The sequence below is a fragment of the Triticum urartu genome, chromosome 6 (assembly GCF_003073215.2).
Source record: "Triticum urartu cultivar G1812 chromosome 6, Tu2.1, whole genome shotgun sequence".
NCBI classification, from domain to species: Eukaryota; Viridiplantae; Streptophyta; class Magnoliopsida; order Poales; family Poaceae; genus Triticum; species Triticum urartu.
In genome coordinates this window covers 291,572,349-291,595,288 of record NC_053027.1, presented here as the reverse complement: position 1 = coordinate 291,595,288, position 22,940 = coordinate 291,572,349, and the positions used below count along the sequence as shown (strand labels likewise).

Here is a 22,940-nt window from a genome sequence, read left to right as displayed (position 1 = left end):
GATGTGTGTGGTGACTAGCACAAGCTTGCAAAGTGGAGCATTCGTTAATGCTGATTTCAGGGACTTAGCATTTCCACTAAGTCCTTGATCTGTTTATCTTATTATGCCATATGTTCATGTTGTTTCCTAGTGATCCGTGCCTCTTTTGAGGATGATCAGTAAGGATGTTTTGTTAATATTGTAGTGCTCTATCCATCCATGTCTTTGTTTGCAATTATGGAGCACCCTAGCTTGAGTCAATCGAGCTCTACTTTTGTTATTTCGTGAATCTGGGCAGATTGTCTACTTGTTAGTAATTTTGCCGAGGATGTTGTAGTTGATCCGTGCATGCTATGTTATTGTTCTTCCCATGTCTAGCTTGTATTTTGTGTATTCTTGATGGGTGTATGCTTAGATTGTCATGACATGCTCTGTAGTGAGTGCATCGAGCTCGTAAACATGCCTACTTGATATCTGTTTTCAGCATGCTCCAGTTTTCACTAAGTCTGAGAACTGATTATGTTTTTGCCATGTTCACATGCTTTCAAATGTATTTTCTGATCCCTTTTGGCTCAAGGTCACTAAGGGACTTTTGTTAAGCTCTTTGACTAGCTCCATGCCATGCTTTACTTTGCCATGTTCAGATCTTGTAGCATATCGTTTTCATGCTCCAAAGAGTGCTATCTGATCTGAAATTCCAGACAAGTGTTAATTTCACCAAGTCTGAGATCTGTTTGTCAAATGCATTTTTGCCATGCTTGTTTGAACCTGTTAATGGATGAATTGGCCGTAGCTCAGTGCTAGTATTTTGTTAAGCATCTTGAATGGATCCCTGCCATGTATTGTGTTGCCATGATTGGGTGCTATAGCATGTTCATCTTGTTGCATTTAGATGGCTACTTGCTGTAAATCGCAGAACGTGGTCATATTTGAATCGCTTGCCATTTCCAAACCGTAACTCCGATTTCGGCATTCTTTATATCGTTTTCAAGCGATTTCATCTCATCTTTCCAGTGGCACGCTTGGATTTCCAAGCTGAGGCCAGGTTTAATCATTCCTTGTCAAATCTTGCATATGCATCACATAATGCATCCCGCATAGCATACCATCCTTGCATCATGTTGTTTGAGTTTGCACGTGGTTGATTGTGTCCTTGTTGCTTGTTTGTCTTGTTTGGGTAGAGCCGGGAGACGAGTTCGCTAACGAGGAGCCCGTTGAGTTTTCTTTCGAGGATCCAGTCAACTCTGACAACTTTGCAGGCAAGATGATCATACCCTCAAAATCACTACTATCTTTGCTTTGCTAGATGCTCGCTCTTTTGCTATGGCTATGCTACGATACCTACCACTTGCTTATCATGCCTCCCAAATTGCCATGTTAAACCTCTAACCCACCATGTCCTAGCAAACCGTTGATTGGCTATGTTACCGCTTTGCTCAGCCCCTCTTATAGCGTTGCTAGTTGCAGGTGAAGATTGGAGACCGTTCCTTGTTGGAACATTATTTACTTATTGGGATATAATTATATTGCCTTGTTATCTTAATGCATCTATATACTTGGTAAAGGGTGGAAGGCTTGGCCTCTCGCCTAGTGTTTTGTTCCACTCTTGCCGCCCTAGTTTCCGTCATATCGATGTTATGTTCCCGGATTTCGCGTTCCTTACGCGGTTGGGTTATAATGGGAACCCCTTGATAGTTCGCCTTGATTAAAGCTTTTCCAGCAATGCCCAACCTTGGTTTTACCATTTGCCACCTAGCCTCTTTTTCCCTTGGGTTTCCGGAGCTCGAGGGTCATCTTATTTAAACCCCCCGGGCCAGTGCTCCTTTGAGTGTTGGTCCAAACAGAGCCACTTGCAGCGCCACCTCGGGGCAACTCGAGGGTTGGTTTTAGTTGTACGTAGTGTTCATCTGAGTGTGCCCTGAGAATGAGATATGTGCAGCTCCTATCGGGATTTGTCGGCACATTCGGGCGGTGTTGCTGGATTTGTTTTAACTGGTCGAAGTGTCTTGAAGAACCGGGATACCGAGTCTGATCGGAACGTCTCGGGAGGAGGTCTATTCCTTCGTTGACCATGAGAGCTTGTCATGGGCTAAGTTGGGACTCCCCTGTAGGGATTTGATCTTTGGAAAGCCGTGCCCGCGGTTATGGGCAGATGGGAATTTGTTAATGTCCGGTTGTAGATAACTTGAACCTTAACTTAATTAAAATGAATCAACTGTGTGAGTTGCCATGATGGTCTTTTCTTGGCGGAGTCCGGGTAGTGAACACGGTGTTGGAGTAATGCTTGCCGCAGGATGCCCTCTAGTTACTCGCTCGCTCTTTGCCTCCTCTTCTCGCTCTCTTTTGCGAACAGGATAGCCACCATATATGCTAGTCGCTTGCCGCAGCTCCACATATTTTCCTTGCCTTACCTATTAAGCTTAAATAGTCTTGATCGCGAGGGTGCGAGATTGCTGAGTCCCTGTGGCTCACAGATTACTTCCAAACCAGATGCAGGGCCTGATGATTCCGCTCCAGATGACGCGCTTGATGTCAAGTGGGAGTTCGACGAGGACTCACGCCGATACTACGTGTCTTTCCCTGATGATCAGTAGTGGTGCCCAGTTGGGGTGATCGGGACCGTGTCGCATGTTGGGTTGTTCTTTCATTTTGGCGCCGTAGTCGGGCCATGAGTGTTTGAATGTTGTAATGCTATTTATGTACTTTGATTGACGTGGCGAGTGTAAGCCAACTATGTATCTCCCCTTTTATTATCTATATTACATGGGATGTTGTGAAGATTGCCTAACTTGCGATATTGCTTTCAATGCGGTTATGTCTCTAAGTCGTGCCTCGACACGTGGGAGCTATAGCCGCATCGAGGGCATTACATGTTGGTAATCAGAGCCTTCCCCGACCTTAGGAGCCCCCATTGCTTGATCGTTTTTACCAGCCGTTCTTGAGTCTAGAAAAATGTTTTGAGTCATTTAGGAATTATATATCGGAGAGTTTAGGAATTCTTTTTTACTTCCCAGTCTCCTCATCGCTCTGGTAAGGCATCCTGACGTAGAGTTTTGACTCTTCTCTTCTCAAATTTCACTATTTTTTTTAGGATCACGCGGGTATCTTGGAATCGTTCCGATGGTTTTGTGACGAGAACATTGTTCTTGGTGCCTCCTGTCTTTAGGGGTTGTGGCAGTGTCCCGGGGAGTTGAGCTCCGAGGTGTTGTCGTCACAATTTTATCGTTGCAGTTCTAGAATACCTAAGTTTAGTACGCCGACATCGAAAATCTCTTTTATGCAGTTCGTTGGTGAGATAACCTTGACGCCACCCAGTACTGGGGCGGGAGTTCGGGAGTATCGCCATAACTTGTATAACGGATGCTTTTCAAAGGTTGAGGTAGATGGTTTCCGAAGTTTTCTCGGTTATGTGTTAAAGGATGGATACAGCTGGATGTATGATTTGCTAGTTTTGGGTGAGATATTATGCTTCCCCTGTATCCCCAACACCTGATTGCATAACCGGAAAGGTTCGGGAGTTTCATCGGTGGGAATTCTTGTAGCTCTAGTTCTTCTTCCACGGATATTTGGTTTGAGATTGGGATTTCTTACCGAGTATTCGTTCTTGATCCGTACCTTGTTGATTTATTTCTCTACCTAAATTCTAACTGGCTTCTCAATTTATGGATATGTGACCATTTCAAGAGGAATGCATTCATTCATTTTGTTCGGATGTGAAGACTATATGTTGCAATTTCATCCCGTTGGATTCAGCTTCTTTTTATCTGTCAATGTGCTAATGGTTGTCACCCTCTTCAGGATGGCTCCCGCTAAGAGCACCAATCAGAATCAGAATCGGGATCCGCCACCACCTCCACCTCCTCCGGAGGCATGGCAATCTGTGATGGCCGCAACCAATGCAAACACGCAGTTGATCATGCAAATTCTTCAAGAGCGCAATCAAGCGAACCAAGGCAACCAAGGCAACAATCAGAATCACTTTGCTACACTCAACCAGTTCCTTGCTAACGGGCCAAAGACTTTCAGCAGTTGTGTTGAGGCAACTGATGCTGACGATTGGCTCGTGGATCTGTGCAAGCATTTCGAGTGCAGTAACGTCAGGCCTGAGGACTTCGTCAAGTTCGCTTCCTTCCAACTCAAAGACCAAGCTGCAGAATGGTTCCAGCAGTACAAGGATTCCAAAGGAGGCCGCGTGATTACCTGGGATGAATTCCGTCAAGACATTAAAGCTCATCATATTCCTCAGAGCGTGGTTGAAAGCAAGCGTGAGGAATTCCGCAACCTGAAGCAAGGCTCTTTGTCTGTCTATGACTACAACAAGTTGTTTCAGAAGCTCGCCCGCTTTGCTAAGCAGGACGTGCCTGACGAGAAGAGCATGATATACCAGTTCAGGGGTGGTCTCAGAGAAGAAATCAAGTTAGCTCTTGTTCTCTTTGAGCCCTTGAGGTACGATGAGTTCTACAACATGGCATTGAAGCAAGAGGCTGCTCAACTGAGGTGTGATGCTTCCAAGAAGCGAGTCAGAGACACTACTCCTTCTTCCTCTACTCAAGTGGCCAAGCAGCAGAAGTATTGGCTTCCTCCTCCTCCGTCCCGTCAGCCGTATCAGCAGAAGAGCAAAGGTGGCAGTGGATCTTCCCACCCACCCAACCCTGGCTTTCAGAACAAGACTTCGTCCCAAGCTCCAAGATCGAGTGCTCCATATCACCGTCCGCTTTCAGAGGTCACGTGCAACAAGTGCCAACAGAAGGGTCACTATGCAAACAATTGTTTCAATCAGAGGCGCCTCCCTCCTCCTCCTCCTCCCGTGAGATCGGCAAGTACAGCTGTGGTCAAGCATAACCCCAAGCACACCAAGGTCAACTTGCTGAATGCAGCTCAGGCAGAGGACTCGCCAGATGTCATCATGGGTAACTTCCTGTTAACGATGTTCCTGCAAAAGTTCTTTTTGACACGGGTGCATCGCTTTCTTTTATTTCAACACCATTTGTTGCCAAGCATGATTTTGTGACCGAGAGGATTCCTGTCCCGTTGAAGATTGTGTCTCCGGGCAAGCAAATGACTTCTAACAATTGCGTCCCGGATGTCTCTATCACGTTGGGCGACTACAAGTTCCTTTCTTCTCCGGTGGTTCTTGATAATTCGAATATTGATCTTATTCTCGGAAAGGATTGGCTTTCTAAGCACAAGGCGCATCTTGATTGTGCAGCCAGGCAGATTCAATTGACTCATTCGTCTGAGGATATAATTGTCTTTGCCGCTCGTGATGATACCATCCGTCTGTTTTCTCTCAATGAGAAGGGTGAACTGGATGCTATCTCGCAGATTCTAGTCGTTTGCGAATATCAAGATGTATTTCCAGAAGAGCTTCCAGGAATGCCTCCGCACCGGCCAGTTGAATTCGTCATCGATCTTGAGCCTGGCACAGAACCAGTGTGCAAGCGTCCTTACAATCTCGGACCTGAAGAGTTGAAGGAGCTGAAGAAGCAACTCGATATTCAAGAGAGAATGGGCCTCATCCGGCCTAGTTCTTGTTCGTGGGGTTGTGGTGTTCTTTTTGTGAAGAAGAAGGATGGAACAGACCGACTTTGTGTTGATTACTGTCCATTGAACAAGAAGACCATCAAGAACAAATACCCATTTCCCAACATCAACGAGCTGTTCGAACAACTCAAAGGCGCCCAAGTATTCTCCAAGCTTGATCTCCGTATGGGTTATCATCAGATTCGAATCCGTGAGCAAGATATTCCCAAGATGGCTTTCAGGACAAGCTATGGTTCATATGAATACACTGTCATGTCTTTTGGCCTCGTCAACGCTCCTCCGACTTTCTCTTGCATGATGAACTTCATCTTCAACGCCTACACCAATGACTTCATTTTGGTCTATCTCGACGACATTCTGGTCTTTTCGAAGAACAAGGAAGATCATGCCAAGCACCTGTGTTTGGTACTCGATAAGCTCAGAGAACACCAGTTCTATGCTAAGTTCTCCAAGTGCGAATTTTGGCTCAATGAGGTTCTTTATCTTGGTCATATCATCTCTGCCAATGGCATTGCGGTGAATCCTGAGAAGGTGTCTGCAATTGTGAATTGGGAACCTCCTCAGAACGTGAAGCAACTCCATAGCTTCCTCGGTCTCGCAAGCTACTGTCGAAGATTCGTTGAAAACTTTTCTAAGATCGTGAAGCCTCTCTCAAATCTTCTCCAGAAGCATGTCAAGTACGTTTGGTCTCTGGAGTGTGAGATTGCTTTCAACACTTTGAAAGAGAAATTGATCACTGCTCCAATTCTGACTCCGCCTGATGAATCCAAACCGTACGAGGTCTTTTGCGATGCCTCTCTCCAAGGTCTTGGCGCAGTGTTGATGCAAGAGAAGAAAGTTGTGGCTTATATCTCTCACCAGTTGAAGCCCAACGAGAAGAACTACCCCACTCATGACCTCGAGTTGGCGGCAGTTGTGCATGCTCTTTTGACGTGGAGACATCTCTTATTGGGAAGAAAAGTGGACATTTTCACTGATCACAAGAGTCTCAAGTACATCTTCACTCAGCCTAATCTCAACCTCAGGCAAACTCGTTGGGTTGAAATGATTCAAGAGTATAATCCAAGTATCGAGTATACTCCAGGCAAGGCCAATGTGATTGCGGACGCATTAAGCAGGAAGGCTTATTGCAACAGTCTGATTCTCAAGCCTTATCAACCCGAGCTTTGTGAAGCTTTCCGCAAACTTAATCTGCAAGTTGTTCCTCAAGGTTTCCTCGCCAACCTTCAAGTCTCTCCTACCTTGGAAGACCAGATTCGCCAAGCTCAGCTTCTTGATGCTATGGTGAAGAAGGTGAAGATGGGATTGCCAAGAGTCAACCCAAGTACAAGTGTTACCGCCTTGATGACAAGGATACTCTCTTCTTCGAGGATCGTATTGTTGTGCCCAAAGGTGACCTTCATAAAGTGATCATGAACGAGGCTGAAAATTCTCTCCTCTCCATCCACCCTGGGAGCACGAAGATGTATCAGGACCTCAAGCAGGCTTATTGGTGGACTCGAATGAAGCGCGAGATTGCTCAATTCGTGAATGAATGTGATGTCTGCAGAAGAGTGAAGGCAGAACACCAAAGGCCAGCGGGTCTCCTCCAACCTCTTGCCATTCCAGAATGGAAGTTTGACCACATCGAGATGGACTTCGTGACTGGGTTTCCAAAGTCCAAGCGTGGCAATGATGCTATATTCGTTGTCATCGACAAACTCACTAAAGTGGCTCACTTTCTGCCTATCAAAGAGTCAATCACTGCAGCTCAATTGGCGGAACTCTATACCTCTCGGATTGTCTCTCTGCACGGTATTCCACAAGTGATCTCTTCAGACCGTGGCAGCATCTTTACCTCCAAGTTTTGGGATTCTTTTCAGAAGGCCATGGGCACCAACATCCGCTTCAGCACAGCTTTCCATCCTCAAACTAGCGGTCAAGTCGAGCGTGTCAATCAGATTCTTGAAGATATGCTCAGGGCTTGTGTGATCTCCTTTGGCATGAAGTGGGAGGATTGTCTTCCTTATGCTGAATTCTCCTACAACAACAGTTTTCAAGCAAGTTCGGGCAAGGCCCCATTTGAAATTCTGTATGGCAGGAAGTGCCGTACCCCTCTCAACTGGTCTGAAATCGGTGAACGTCAGCTTCTCGGAAATGACTTAATCACAGAGGCAGAGGAAATGTGCAAAGTCATTCGAGATAACCTCAAAGCAGCCCAATCCCGCCAGAAGAGCTACTATGATAGTAAGCACCGTGATTTGGCTTTCGAGATCGGAGATCATGTTTACCTCCGCGTCTCTCCTATGAAAGGTACTCGCCGCTTCGGTATCAAAGGGAAGCTTGCCCCTAGATACGTGGGACCTTTCAAGATCGTCAGCAAGAGAGGCGATCTCGCCTATCAAATCGAGCTTCCTTCAAACTTTGCAAATGTTCATGACGTGTTCCATGTCTCTCAGCTTCGAAAGTGCTTCAAGACTCCTGATCGCACCGTCAACTTCGAGGACATTGAGCTCCAAGAAGATCTCTCTTATCGTTAGCACCCCGTTGCTATTCTTGAAGAGACTGAACGCAAGACTCGCAACAAGTCAATCAAATTCCTCAAAGTCAAGTGGTCACACCATTCCGACTGTGAAGCCACCTGGGAACGCGAGGTTCACCTCCGTTCTGGGTACCCGGCGTTCTTTCAGTCCTAGATCTCGGGACGAGATCCTTTCGTAGTGGTGGAGTGTTGTAACACCCCGGATGTAATTTACCCAATATGTACTCCTACTCTTGACGTTTTCGGCGTTAAGTTATTTTATTTTCTCGGGTTCAGGCTTTTGTCTCCGTGTGTTGTTATCGTTGTCATGCATCTCATATCATGTCATCATGTGCATTGCATTTGCATACGTGTTCATCTCATGCATTCGAGCATTTTCCCCGTTGTCCGTTTTGCATTCCGGCGCTTCGTTCTCCTCCGGTGGTCATTTCTACCTTCCTTTCATGTGTGGGGATTAAACATTTCCGGATTGGACCGAGACTTGCCAAGCGGCCTTGGTTTACTACCGGTAGACCGCCTGTCAAGTTTCGTACCATTTGGAATTCGTTTGATGCTCCAACGGTTAACCGAGGGACCGAAAAGGCCTCTTGTGTGTTGCAGCCCAACACCCCTCCATTTTGCCTCAAAACCCACCAAAACCCTCTCCATCATCTAGAGCGTTCGATCACGATCGCGTGGCCGAAAACCGCACCTCATTTGGACACTCCTAGCTCTCTCTATGCCTATATATACACCACCCTCCCGAAATTCGTGGATCCCCTCTTCCAAACCCTAGCCCCGCTCCATCCGCGCGGCCGGACAATGTCCGGGCCGCACCGGACACGTCCGCCCAATCTGCCGCCGCCAATCCCGCGCTGCCACGTGGCGGGAACCGCCCCACATCGCCGCTTCCGCCGCCGGCCCGCCGCGGCCTCCAGCGGGCCCCCGCGACCCAAACCGGCGCGCCGCCGCCCGCCTTCGTCCCCTTCCTCGACGCGCCGCCCGGGAGCCGTGCCGCCGCCGCCCTCCGCAAGTCCGGCCGCCCGAGGCGCCCGGGAGCCGCCGCCCGCCACCGACGCCGGCCGGCGCAAGGTCGCCCGACCGGCCCCGCGCCACCCGCCGGCAAGAGCCGCCCCGGCCACCGCACCTCGCCGCCTCCTCGACGCCGCCGCCCCGGCCACACCTCCCTCCGGCGACCCCCCTCTCTCCGGCGAGCTTCAAGTCCCTCTCCGGTGAACCTCGTAACCCGTGCGGCCAGATCTGGATCCAGATCCAAACTCGGTTGACTTTTGCCTCAAACCCTAGATATTTTGCCCCTGTTCATCGTGCCGTAACTTTGCATCAGTAGCTCCAATTTGGGCATATAGCATATCAAAATGTTCGTCTCAGAGAGCACATCATTTCATATCATTGCATCATTTTCATTTGAGTTCATCTTGATGCCCGAAATGCTTTTAGAATAATGCTATTTGAGATAATTGTCAGATCTGCTGCTCCAATTAGATATTTGTCATTTTTGCCATGATTATTGTGTGCATGATATGCGCCTGAGCTCTTGATGAGTTTTGTTATATGTTTTGCCATCTATCCAGAGGTGCAACCCATGTATTTTTGTGATGTGTGTGGTGACTAGCACAAGCTTGCAAAGTGGAGCATTCGTTAATGCTGATTTCAGGGACTTAGCATTTCCACTAAGTCCTTGATCTGTTTATCTCATTATGCCATATGTTCATGTTGTTTCCTAGTGATCCGTGCCTCTTTTGAGGATGATCAGTAAGGATGTTTTGTTAATCTTGTAGTGCTCTATCCATCCATGCCTTTGTTTGCAATTATGGAGCACCCTAGCTTGAGTCAATCGAGCTCTACTTTTGTCATTTCATGAATCTGGGCAGATTGTCTACTTGTTAGCAATTTTGCCGAGGATGTTGTAGTTGATCCGTGCATGCTATGTTATTGTTCTTGCCATGTCTAGCTTGTATTTTGTGTATTTTTGATGGGTGTATGCTTAGATTGTCATGACATGCTCTGTAGTGAGTGCATCGAGCTCGTAAACATGCCTACTTGATATCTGTTTTCAGCATGCTCCAGTTTTCACTAAGTCTGAGAACTGATTATGTTTTTGCCATTTGCCATGTTCACATGCTTGCAAATGTTTTCTGATCCCTTTTGGCCTAATAGCTAAGGTGTTAAGATCTTTGGTGCTAGAGAGTAAAGAGCAACGGACTGGAGCTGCTCCAAAGAGCTTAAACCAAAAAGTCCTTTTGCTCTAGTTGACCTTGAGCAAGGCAAAGGGATCAATGCAAAATATAACATATGAAGCATGTGAGGAACTGGCTATTATATAACATGAGATCAGTGTTCTTAGACTCACTTAAGGGAAAACGGCGAGCTATCTTGCCTGGACATACAAGGATCATCAAACGTAGGGCCATTGCCTGCGTTTTATTCAGACGTCCTCGATTGCACTCTAGCCATAGTATCGAGCATATGTACATGCTGTACAATGGCATATATGATTTAGGCATATGCTACACCGACCAATGAAAAGGAAAATAACAGTAGTCTACTAAGCCTTAGAGCAATTGGCACAGTAGAGCAAATAAACAATAATGCTACCTAGCGAGCATAGCTGCTAATCAACTTATCTACAACCATCCCTCCACAAAGATCTTGCTAACAAGAGTAGAATCCACTGTTTCTTGTCACCACGAATTCATGTCGAATTTATGGAGTAAAGATTGTAGAGCGCCAGTTCGATTTGACTCACACAGGGTTGCTTCCATATTGCAAGAGTAACTAAGTGAGACCATGTGATAGTATAGGAGAGCTAGCACTTTGGACAGAGTTATACAAGCATACAGACTGTCTCAGTTTCACTGGATCTTTCCTGCAGAAATGGATGGTACGGGAAAAGCTGAGGCAAAACAGACATGAACATATGACATTACCATGATGAGAATAAAACGAGAGATCAAGGTTAGGTCCGAACTGCCTTTAGAGTCTCCCCTGAAATCAGATCGATTTATAACTGATATGCGTTGCCCCCAATGCTTGATTGTCAGAGCTTGGTGCTAGTCTGACTGTACGCATGTTCATGACACCAATCACAAATCAGGGATTGCACCTTCTGCTGTAGTTAGGCAATTGGTTGCTAGTAAATAGGCACTATTAATCTAACACAATCCATCAAGAGCTGCAGGCGCATCCCAGCATGCAACTACAATAATCATGGCAAAATGCACAAATATCTTAATTGGAGGCATGAGCAGATCTGACTTATCTCAAAATAGCAATTATTCTAAAAAGCATTAATTTTGGGTGCGGCATCAGATTGCAGGGAACAAAACAGGTGCAATAAATCAGTATTGTAGACCAATCAGAGCATTGAATAGCCATTTTGTCCAAAACCGTGGCTGTCAACCTTGGCAACGGAACGAGACTATTTTCTTCGTAATGTTACTATTGACCCTATAATTCGTGGGAATGCGAGTCGATTTCATCGACATCTGCATAGGTATCCGCGAGGCACGGCAATGACACCAGTGGGGGAATATTCACATAGTCTCAGGGTTGAGAGGCAGAACCAGGTGTCTATAACGAAGTTTTGGTGACCTTGTCGATCTAGCATTGCCGAGGCTCACACGGGTAATGCATCGACATGTAGTTCACGGGCAAGGGATCTGCGCGCAAAGCGCAGGACGAGTAGAGGCGGGCTACCGCCGGAATGGCAGGTTCTGGCTCGGGGAGGGGGTCAATGCGTGAGGGTTAGGTGGGGAAGGTGTTTTGGGTTCGACGTGCCGCCGCTGGAGGCGGCTCTCTGCCGCCTTGGTGTGTGCGCGTGGGTGTCTTGGGTCCGGGCGCTCCTTTGTGTGCGCGGCCGGCGGCGGTACGAGGGGGCCGGGGAGACCTGAGCTCTCGGCGGGTTACACTACGGCGGCGAGGGAAACTGTGCGGAGCGGCGGCGCGCGAGGCACTTGGCCACGGGCGGGCGCGTCGAGGAAAGTGGTGACGAAAGGCGGGCCGTCGGCTGTCCGGAGGGCACCGTTTGGGTCTGCGCGGGCAGTCGCCCCGCATATTGTGCAGGAGGCCAGCGACGTTGTGCCCAGGGGCCGACGGGAAGCGTGAGCGTATGCTGAGTGGCGGATTCCCAGCCAACACGCTGGGCCTACAAGCAAGTGGGAGAACTATCTGAGCTCGGTCGGGTGCTATGTAGTCTGTGAGATGGCCGCGACGTGTCCGGTGCGGCCCGGACATCGTGTCTCGGTTGCTATGCCCTGCAGCGGATGCGATGCGAGGCGGCTAGATGTTACCGTAGATGAGTTTGCTCCACGATTAGCTTATGCCTATGCTACGATACCTACCACTTGCTTATCATGCCTCCCAAATTGCCATGTTAAACCTCTAACCCACCATGTCCTAGTAAACCGTTGATTGGCTATGTTACCGCTTTGCTCAGCCCCTCTTATAGCGTTGCTAGTTGCAGGTGAAGATTGGAGACCGTTCCTTGTTGGAACATTATTTACTTGTTGGGATATCATTATATTGCCTTGTTATCTTAATGCATCTATATACTTGGTAAAGGGTGGAAGGCTCGGCCTCTCGCCTAGTGTTTTGTTCCACTCTTGGCGCCCTAGTTTCCGTCATATCAGTGTTATGTTCCCGGAATTTGCGTTCCTTACGCGGTTGGGTTATAATGGGAACCCCTTGATAGTTCGCCTTGATTAAAGCTTTTCCAGCAATGCCCAACCTTGGTTTTACCATTTGCCACCTAGCCTCTTTTTCCCTTGGGTTTCTGGAGCCCGAGGGTCATCTTATTTAAACCCCCCCGGGCCAGTGCTCCTCTGAGTGTTGGTCCAAACAGAGCCACTTGCAGCACCACCTTGGGGCAACTCGAGGGTTGGTTTTAGTTGTACGTAGTGTTCATCTGAGTGTGCCCTGAGAACGAGATATGTGCAGCTCCTATCGGGATTTGTCGGCACATTCGGGCGGTGTTGCTGGATTTGTTTTAATGGGCGAAGTGTCTTGAAGAACTGGGATACCGAGTCTGATCGGAACGTCTCAGGAGGAGGTCTATTCCTTCGTTGACCGTGAGAGCTTGTCATGGGCTAAGTTGGGACTCCCCTGCATGGATTTGAACTTTCGAAAGCCGTGCCCGCGGTTATGGGCAGATGGGAATTTGTTAATGTCCGGTTGTAGATAACTTGAACCTTAACTTAATTAAAATGAATCAACTGTGTGAGTTGCCGTGATGGTCTCTTCTCGGCGGAGTCCGGGTAGTGAACACGGTGTTGGAGTAATGCTTGCCGCAGGATGCCCTCTAGTTACTCGCTCGCGCTTTGCCTCCTCTTCTCGCTCTCTTTTGCGAACAGGATAGCCACCATATATGCTAGTCGCTTGCCGCAGCTCCACATATTTTCCTTGCCTTACGTATTAAGCTTAAATAGTCTTGATCGCGAGGGTGCGAGATTGCTGAGTCCCTGTGGCTCACAGATTACTTCCAAACCAGATGCAGGGCCTGATGATTCCGCTCCAGATGACGCACTTGAGCTCAAGTGGGAGTTCGACGAGGACTCACGCCGATACTACGTGTCTTTGCCTGATGATCAGTAGTGGTGCCCAGTTGGGGTGATCGGGACCGTGTCGCATGTTGGGTTGTTCTTTCATTTTGGCGCCGTAGTCGGGCCATGAGTGTTTGAATGTTGTAATGCTATTTATGTACTTTGATTGACGTGGCGAGTGTAAGCCAACTATGTATCTCCCCTTTTATTATCTATATTACATGGGATGTTGTGAAGATTGCCTAACTCGCGACATTGCTTTCAATGCGGTTATGTCTCTAAGTCGTGCCTCGACACGTGGGAGCTATAGCCGCATCGAGGGCGTTACATTGTCGTCTCGCCAACTATTGCTTCTACGACTATCAAAGGGAAATCAGGTCCCCGCTGATCACCCATCTGGTAGCGGTCGTGGAGGAACAAGCCGATGATACTTCTCCCCTACGTTAAAAACAAGCTATGTTCGGATTTCCGAGTCTGGCAAGCCGGATACCCCTCTTCGGGAAGAGACCTCATGTCCTTCGAACAAAGAACCGGGCGTTGAGCTCGAAGACCGCCAGAACGCTCCGGACCCTAGGTCGGTGACTTCGCAAATTATTCAAACTCCGGATGCAATAATGGGTTAGGATTCAGATTTTAGTCCGCCCACCCACCGCAAGCAATATTCCCCAGACAATTCAGGCCCTCCAGACGTATGCGACCTAATGTATGTGCGGCAGCAACCTGAGGAAATAGTCCACCACTTTTGGGCCAGGTTCCTCCTTGTCAAAAACAAGATCAAGGACTGCCGTGACGACGACGCGGTTTTAATATTTTGCCGCAATTTTACGGACGAAGGAATCCTTAACGCCCTCAACCGCCGCCGCATACTGCACTTTGCAGACCTAGCACACATTGTACAAAAGTACAGTGCAATGAAAAGCACCTGGAAGGCACAAACAGCTCAGTGGGAGCCTCCTGCCTTCAAGCAGCCCACCGGACGGACAAAAAGGATGCACCCTTACTGGGAACCCGATCATCATCCCATGGACAAGAAAGTAAATCCCTTTACGGGACACAGAATCGTCCTTGACGACCTGCTTGATAAACCTTGTCATATACATACAATGCCGAATACCGAATCAACACACAACCTTTGGGCATGTTGGGTACTCCGCCAGGTGGCTAAGAGCGGCGAAGCCATCCTCACCAGCATTCCTTCAGAGAGGCACTCTTCGGAAGTTGTCGGTCTCAAACGTTTTTACGGTCTTTGAGACCTTTTCTTCCAACAACCGGCGCAAGAGGGCATTGCGCGACCTTGCCAAAGTCAACCAGGTAGCCGCAGTAAATCCTTGGAATGACATGGCAATAACCTTCACCGCAGATGACGAGCCAAGGGTCAGATCAGTCCGAGCACCAGTTGCTTTGGTCTTAAACCCAATAGTAGATGGCTTTCGGCTCACCAAAGTAATCATGGACGATGGAAGTGGATTAAACCTCATCTACGAGGATACGCTCCTAAAACTGTAGATGGACAAAAGTGGCATTGAGCAAAGCGGCACCACTTTCCGAGGCATCATCCCCAGCCGAGAAGCAATAAGCTCGGGGAAGATCAAACTCGACGTCGTATTCGACACACCGAAGAACTATCGGTCCAAAGAGTTGCTCTTCCACATGGCACCTTTCCACAGCGGATATCACGCCCTGTTAGGGCGAGCATACGCTTTCAAGCCATACCCCATTACGGGTACATGCAGCTCAAAATGCTAGGGCCCAACGGACTTATCACTGTCACCATTGATCCGGATATAGCACTCTGCGCCGAAAATGAAACCGCATCCCTAGCCCTCGAGGCGCTATCCGAGGCCCTCGTGGCCGAGGAACTAACCACTCTGCGCTCTACATTGGAAAGGGACGACGTAATCCTCGAAAAGAGGCCCAAATCCACTTCCTTTAAACCAGCAGACGAAATAGTCAAATTTCAAGTACACCCAATGGATCCTAATAAAACTGCAGCCGTTGGAGCACAACTGGATCCAACGATTGACGCTGCTCTAAGAGCGTTTTTGCGCGAAAATTGGGACATCTTCGCCTGGCATCCTTCGGATATGCCAGAAATCCCACGCAGACTGGCCGAACATAGCCTCAATATAATAAAAGGCTTTAAACCAGTCAAGCAAACACTGCTGCAATTTTCTGAACCCAAGCGACAAGCCATGGGGGAGGAGCTAGCCAAACTACTTGAAGCCGGGTTCATCAGAGAGATCAAACACCCAGACTGGCTAGCAAACCTGATCATGGTGCCAAAGAAGGATAAATCATGGTGCCTTTGTGTCGATTTCAAAGACCTTAACAAGGCCTGCCCTAAGGACCCCTTCCCACTGCCCCGCATTGACCAAATCATTGATGCAACTGCATGACACGATTCATTGTGCTTCCTCAATGCATACTCCGAATACTATCAAATTAAGATGAGGGAATCCGATCAAGCCGCAACGGCATTCATCACTCTTTATGGGCCTTTCTGCTTTAACACTATGCCTTTCGGACTCAAAAACACCGGCGCCACCTACCAACGCATGATTCAAACATGCCTGGAAAAACAAATTGGCAAGATGGTGGAGGCATATGTAGATGATGTAGTCATCAAAACTAGACATGTCGAATCATTGGTGGACGACTTGCGCCTCACATTCGACAACCTCCGAACATATGACATATGACTCAATCCGGAAAATTCGTTTTCGGCGTCCCGGCCAGAGAGCTGCTCGAGTTCATTGTTTCCAATAGAGGAATCGAAGCAAACCCAGCCAAAATCCGAGCCTTGTCGCAATTGGCAACACCAAACAGACCTGAAGTAGGTCCAAAAACTAGCTGGGTGTATGGCAACCTTGAGCCACTTTATCTCCAGATTGGGAGAAAAGGCACTACCACTTTATCGCCTGCTCCGACGTACTGATCACTTCGAGTGGACGGAAGCGGCGACGGCCGGGTTGGAAGAAATAAAAACTTTGTTAGCAAACAACCCAATCCTTGACGCACCAAACGTTGGCGAACCTATGCTTCTATACAAATTAGCAACTCACCAAGCAGTGAGCGTTGTGCTCGTTGTCGAACGAGAGGAAGAGGGACACAAATTTCCACTCCAAAGATCAGTATATTATGTATCGGCGGTCCTTACACCGTGCAAATCCTGATACCCGCATTATCAAAAGATAGCGTATGCGGTCTCCATGGCATCTCGAAAGCTGCAGCACTACTTTCAAGAGTGCTCAATCACGGTGGCCTCTGAAGTGCCACTCAATGACATCATAAACAATCGAGACGCCACTGGCCGCATTGCCAAATGGTCTATCAAGCTCTTACCATTTGAAATAACATACAAGCCATGCCGAGCTATTAAATATCATGTGTTGGCCGACTTTGTCGCTGAATGGACAGAAGCCAAACTCCGTAAAGAGTACATCACATACTCCAAATGGGTGATGTACTTTGACAGTTCCAAAATGTTAGCCGGATTGGGGGCTGGTGTCATTCTAATATCCCCTACAGGGGACACAGTCCGTTATATATTACAAATCATGTATACAGATTCCAATAATGCGGCCGAATATGAAGCGCTCCTGCATGGACTCCGGATGGCCGTTTTTATGGGCATACAACGCCTTGAGGTGTGTGGGGATTTGAACCTCGCGATATCCCAAATAAATAGAGAATTTGACGCAAAGGATCCAAAGATGGCGGACTACCGCAATGCCATACTTAGAACATTGGCTCGATTTGAGGGGCTTGAGTTTCATCATGTGCCTCGAGATAGTAATAAAGAAGCAGAATCCTTGCTTGTTTGGGCGCTAAACGCGACCCCGTCCCGCCTAACACCTTTTTGGGGAGGCTTTTTAAGCCATCTGTGGTATGGCAGGACGAGAGCGGAAATAATAGTCCGGCGTCGATCACACCCCCGGACGCCAACCATGATTCGGATATCATCGGGGGCTCGGGCATTGAGCCAACGCCTTCCGCTCATGTAATCATGGCGGTTATTGCTCCATGGACCGAACCCTTCTTGGCCTACCTTAATAGGCAGGAGCTCCCTAATGATCAGAACGAGGCTCATCGCATAGTCCGGCGGTCCAAGGCCTACAAAGTTCACGAAGGAGAACTCTACAAGAAAAGCACTACTGGAGTTCTTCAAATACATATCTCCAAAGAGGAGGGGTAGCAACTCTTGGCCGAAATACATGCTGGCCTTGGCGGCCATCATGCCGCAGCTCGGTCCCTTGTAAGCAAAGCCTTTCGTACATGCTTCTTTTGGCCCACGGCCCGAGTAGATGCACAGGCCCTTGTACAACACGGTGTAGGATGCCAGATCTTCGCCAATCAAAGCCATATGCCTCCTACTTCCCTAAGAACTATCCCCATTACCTGGCTTTTTGCGGTCTGAGGGCTAGACATGGTCGGACCCCTTAAAGGGGAAGCCATAAGAAGAAATATCTACTGGTCATTGTGGATAAATTCACTAAGTGGATAGAGGCCAAACCAGTAAAAACAGCTAAAGCCGGGCCGGTGATAAACTTTATATCCAGTGTCGTACACCGTTATGGTATCCCGCACAACATTATTACTGATAATGGCTCTAACTTCACAGACGATGAGGTAAAAAATTGGTGTGCTAAACTGGGCATCAAGCTCGATTACGCCTTCGTATATCACCCTAAAAAAACGGTCAAGTCGAGCGGGCCAATGGCCTCATAATGAGCGGCATCAACCCCAGACTAGTGCGATCCCTAAAGGAGTCAGACAAACATTGGATGGAGGAACTTGATTCCGTACTCTGGGGGTTGTGGACCACGCCCAACCGCACGACCGGATACACACCATTCTTCATGGTGTACGGTGCAGAAGCTGTCTTGCCCTGCAACATTATTCATGATTCACCTCGAGTGCGCATGTATGAAGAGAGAGAGGCCGAGCTCGATCGGCAGAACGACTTAGATCGCCTGGAGGAGGAGCGCGATGTTGCAAAAGCCCATTCCGCATTTTATCAACAACAAGCTCGAAGATACCAAAGCAGAGAAGTGCGGGCAAAGACTTACAACGTTGGTGAGCTCGCTTTACGCCTCCCAAAGAAGAAAAAGGACAAACTCAAACCAAAATGGGAAGGTCCCTTCATTATAGATGAAGTTCTGATGGGAGGAGCCTACCGCCTTCGCAATGCGTCGAATAATCGCTTAGAGCCAAACCCTTGGAACGCTGCCCGGCTCCGAAGATTCTACGCATAAGTACGGCCCTGCTTCTTATTCGTTCTTTTGTATCCTTTTCAAAATTTTCCTTTTTTCATTTTATACGTTTCCCATGGTGTGTTCGGATAGGCCGAACACTTGAGGGGTACACATCCTCGAAGGAAATATGCCCTAGATGCAATAATAAAGTTGTTATTTATATTTCCTTATATCATGATAAATGTTTATTATTCATTCTAGAATTGTATTAACCGGAAACTTAGTACATGTGTGAATACATAGACAAACAGAGTGTCCCTAGTGTGCCTCTACTTGACTAGCTCGTTAATCAAAGATGGTTAAGTTTCCTAGCCATGGACATGTGTTGTCATTTGATGAACGGGATCACATCATTAGAAAATGATGTGATGGACAAGACCCATCCGTTAGCTTAGCACTATGATCGTTTAGTTTATTGCTACTGCTTTCTTCATGACTTATACATGTTCCTATGACTATGAGATTATGCAACTCCCAAATACCAAAGCAACACTTAGTGTTCTATCAAACGTCACCACGTAACTGGGCGATTATAAAGATGCTCTACATGTGTCTCCGATGGTGTTTGTTGAGTTGGTATAGATCAAGATTAGGATTTGTCACTCCGTGTATCGGAGAGGTATCTCTGGGCCCTCTCGGTAATGATCATCACTATAAGCCTTGCAAGCAATGTGACTAATGAGTTAGTTGCGGGATAATGCATTATGGAACGAGTAAAGACACTCGCCGATAACGAGATTGAACTAGGTATGAGGATACCAACGACCGAATCTCGAGAAAGTAACATACCGATGACAAAGGGAACAACGTATGTTGTTATGCGGTTCGACCGATAAAGATCTTCGTAGAATATGTAGGAGCCAATATGGGCATCCAGGTTCCGCTATTGGTTATTGACCAGAGAGATATCTCAGTCATGTCTACATAGTTCTCAAACCCGTAGGGTCCGCACGCTTAACGTTCGTTGACGATATAGAATTATATGAGTTATGTATGTTGGTGACCAAAAGTTGTTTGGAGTCCCGGATGAGATCACGGACATGACGAGGACTTCCAGAATGGTCTGGATATAAAGATTGATATATGGGATAATAGTGTTTGGTCTCCGGAAGGGTTCCGGAATTCACCGGAAGGGGTTCCGGATGTTTCCCGAAATGTTTGGGTACGAGAACACTTTATTTGGGCCAAAACTGGAAAGCCCACAAGGTTTTTGGAAAGCGCAAAAGGAAGTTTTGCGGAGTCTAGGGGCCAGATGCCGGGAACCCTGGCATCTGGTCCAGGAGTCCGAGAAGGACTCTTGCCTTTCGAGTGAAACCGACTTTGTGTAGGCTTTTACTCCAAGTTTAGACCCCAAGGCTCAACATATAAATAGAGGGGCAGGGCTAGCACCCAAGAAACATCAAGAAACACCAAGCCGTGTGGCGACAACCCTGTCCCCTCTAGTTTATCCTCCGTCATGGTTTTTGTAGTGCTTAGGCGAAGCCCTGCGGAGATTGTTCTTCACCAACACCGTCACCATGCCATCGTGCTGCCAGAACTCATCTACTACTTCGCCCCTCTTGCTGGATCAAGAAGGCAAGGATGTCATTGAGCTGAACGTGTGCTGAACGCGAAGGTGTCATACGTTCGGTACTTTATCGGGACAGATCGTGAAGGTGTACGATTACATCAACCGCGTTGATAAATGCTTCCGCTTTCGGTCTACGATGGTACTTAGACACACTCTCCCCTCTTGTTGCTATGCATCTCCTAGATAGATCTTGTGTGATCGTAGGAATTTTTTTGAAATATTGTGTTCCCCAACAATCCTTAAATGTATACACCCCGCCATGACTAGGGGCTTCTGTAAGTAGAAGCTTATTATTATATCAAGCCTCGATCTCATAATTTATATGTCGTTTGTGGAGATACATCCTTTCTTGCCATTATATGCACCTCTATGACTTAAGTTTTTGCCAAGCTGGGTTGCCTCGCTCCTGTGCTTATGCCCTACATTCCCGATTATTCGGCTAGGGCATAAAGGGAGCACCTCTGTGATTGTTACAACCGGGTCATCTGGACATGTACCTAAGACGGGTGAAGCTGAAAGCTAGCGTTCTTAAGGGAATAATTGGTCGGCACTAAAACAACAGATTCTTGTTGTATTGCAATCATCTATAAAGCACTTTGAGATGGTTTTCCGTACTATGAACCACATGCCCCAGCACGTGTAATCATAAAATGCCGACCCAAGGAAAGGAACTGTTAGCGGAACTATTTTCCTTGGAAGATGTTTACATACGTAATATAACATACATTCCAAACTCGAATTTTTTGTCTGTTCGAGCACAATGACTGGCTTGCCTGATTTTCGGAAGGATACTTCCTTTCGTCCTACGTATCCAGAAACACTCCACCATTATTGGTTGGGAGGTTAAAGTCGAAATCCTACGATGACAAAATCATTTCGCATGTTCGGATCAAACCATAGGTTGATCATAAATGTACATTGATACATTAAGTTAAAAACCTATTCCTTCTCTATGTCGTCTATAAGGCTGTCTAACCTGCAATCTTCCTACGAATATTTTGCAACAATCATTACTTGATCATAAACTAAACTTAAGGGGATTTCCTTCCCATCTGGTCCTTGTGGTCCTACTCAGGCCATATGATTCGGATCCAGTTTTGAGAAGCGTGTCTTCACCATGGCCCAGGCTTCTTGTGCGCCTTCATGGTAGGAAGACGTCTTCCATAGCTCGAACCGGCGACAGGCACCTTTGAACAGGTTCTCTAGGCCCTCCATACTTTCTGGGGAGTATCATATGGCCATAATGCCTTCACCATACTCCTCATGGCTTTCCGGGCCCGAGCATGCACGACGGACAACTCCTTTAGCATGTCGCCTTGAAACCCGGACACTTCCTCCTCGGGTCGACTAGTTAATAGACCTGCGGCAACAAATTCATGGTATTCCGTATTATGGACTAAACATGAGTATCTATGGTGGTCCTAAATAAGAGGGGAAAACATACCGAACATGCCGCCCTTCAACTTTTCATTTTCCTTCCGCGCGGCTGATAGTTGAGCCTTCAAGCTCTCTATCTCTTCGGACTGTTTGTCCTTCTCCTCCTCAAGTTTTCTTTCCTTGGAAGCACCCATCGTGGTCCTTTTCAACTCCGCTAGTTCGGCGGTGACCGCACTCAAGTGCGTCTGGTTTGTATTTAGAACTCAAGTGCTAGCCTTGACGATGGGGTATTCTATCAGGAGAGCCTGGACAATGGGGTAGTCGGCGATGATGGCCACTTTCGAACTGTCAAGGCTCTCCTGATAGAATACCCAATCGTCAAATTCTATATATATATATATATCCGAATCCTCGCAAAAGCCAGGATCTTTATCACGATTATGATCATCCGACTGGGGAGCAGGACAGTGGACGTCCTCGGTCATCCTCCTCCATGACTAGTTGGTGGCAACAAACAGTACACTCGATTAGTGTCTGCAATGCAATGAAATAAGCATAGATGAATTGAGATCTTACCCATTCAATAGGGGTGTACATGGAATAGGCCTCCCGACAGTTTAACCGGAGAAAATCTTCTTTTTCGCCCTTGTACAGATCGGCCAAAATTGAAGCCAGTTCGGCTGGGGTACCCGGACCCTGCCGTCTGTAACGGGATGCGTCATCTTCTCCGTTGTAACACCATAAGAGAGTTACTCTGGATTGAAGAGACTGCACACACCTCTTTATTGCAATCGCCATGACCTCAACTAATGAGAGTTCGGAGTGGGCGAGCAGCCTGACCTTGCTGACCAACCTCTGTATCTCTGCACTGTCCTCTTCTTTGGGACTTCGGGGACGCCAGTTGAGACGCTTCTTCAAAGGAGTGTTGGAAAATTCAGGGAGACCGTGCCTGACTGGATCCAGCAGCGGAACATCGTCCATATAGAACCACTCTGAAGACCACTGCAGGTATGCTTCCTTAGGTGTTCCTACAGGGTATCTGAATCCGACAATACGCCATACTTTGGTGCCATCCACTTCAAATATGGAAACCCCTCGGTGGCAGGGAATGATAACCCACAAGTATAGGGGACCGCAACAGTTTTTGAGGGTAGAGT

General features: G+C 47.5%; 1 pseudogene; it reads right to left on the bottom strand.

Moving 5' to 3' along the window:
* LOC125516746 overlaps positions 1 to 21,977 on the bottom strand; it is a 69,591-nt pseudogene extending 47,614 nt beyond the window's left edge.
* Between the last annotated feature and the right edge of the window lie 963 nt (positions 21,978 to 22,940).